Source organism: Mus pahari, chromosome 4 (assembly GCF_900095145.1).
Source record: "Mus pahari chromosome 4, PAHARI_EIJ_v1.1, whole genome shotgun sequence".
Taxonomy (NCBI): Eukaryota; Metazoa; Chordata; class Mammalia; order Rodentia; family Muridae; genus Mus; species Mus pahari.
Window position 1 is genome coordinate 133,875,659 of NC_034593.1, and position 1,199 is coordinate 133,876,857.

Genomic DNA, 1,199 nt, shown 5'->3' on the forward strand with positions numbered 1-1,199 from the left:
TTTTTTTTTTTTTTTTTTTCAACTCCTAAACGGATTGGCCTCGTTCTGACGTAATAGGTCGGGTTACAAGTGAAACACTTCCCGGTGATTATAAAAAGAAACAAGAATATAAATCACCCTGCTAGAACCGTCCAGTTTGCAAGGTGATTTGATTTTATATTCAGCAGGCTAGTCCTTATTTCTAACGTGCTTTTGGAGAAGGCTTCTATTTAGCTTTCTTCCAAGTAGAAATGTCAGAAAACTCAACTTCCTTGTGGTAACCGTAGGAGGAGGGTAGGGAGACGCCCACCGGGCGTGCACTCCTTTAATCCCAGCACTCGGGAGGGAGGCAGAAGCAGGTGGATCTCTGAGTTCGAGGCCAGCCTGGTCTACAGAGTGAGTTCCAGGACAGCCAGGGCTACACAGAGAAACCCTGTCTCAAAAACAAACAAATAAACAATAAGTCTCGGTTTGGACTCTAATCATATTCTCACTTTTCATCCAAGTGACTTAGTCTTGGCCAGATTAGAGCTCTGAAGTTCGAAGCGATCTATTGATCATCATCATTCATATATATTAACTATCATAAAGTAAGCCAGGAAGGAAAAAATTAGTGAGTTGGGGAAAGAAAGAAACACAGGTAAATGTAGTAATTACAGTAGTGGTACTTAGCCCTAGTGGCCCAAAGCTGTGAGCTCCCAGAGAACTTCCTTTTCTTTGAAAACCCTACCCGCTCTGTGGCTACCTCCTAGCTTCTCTTGCCTTGTGTCCTAATTCTTCTGAAGGCTTCTGATTGGGATGGTTTGAGCCACCACAGAGAAACAGGTTTTTGAAGTTTCCATGGCAAGGCACATCTCACTTGGGAACTTTACATGTCTTTTCTAGGTTCCAAAATTAGGTTAGGTGCCATTTGATATCATCCATGTACCACACCTATGCTAGGAGCTTTTTGTGTGTGACATTTTAAAGCTAGCATAAACTTACTATTGTATTCGTTTAGGTGATTATTACAAGTGCTTTCTTTATCAAACTCTCAGAGGTAGGTCAGGACATTTGGAAGCCTGACTAATAGTTTTGCAGTGTCAACCTCCTGAATAGTAGATAGTGACTGTTCCTGTGGCTTGGATACTAGCAGTCATTCATTCCATTTTAAGTTTCAAGGTTGCTATTTAGAACGCTGGGTGTTTTTTTTTTTTTTTTTTTTTTCAACTCCTAAACGG

At 41.1% G+C, this 1,199-nt stretch overlaps 1 protein-coding gene across 1 annotated transcript in view; it reads left to right on the forward strand.

Annotated features, from left to right (window-relative positions):
• The window catches only part of Gng5 (G protein subunit gamma 5), a 6,153-nt gene that overhangs the window by 741 nt on the left and 4,213 nt on the right, over window positions 1-1,199 (forward strand). The gene's annotated exons all lie outside the window — the stretch shown is intronic.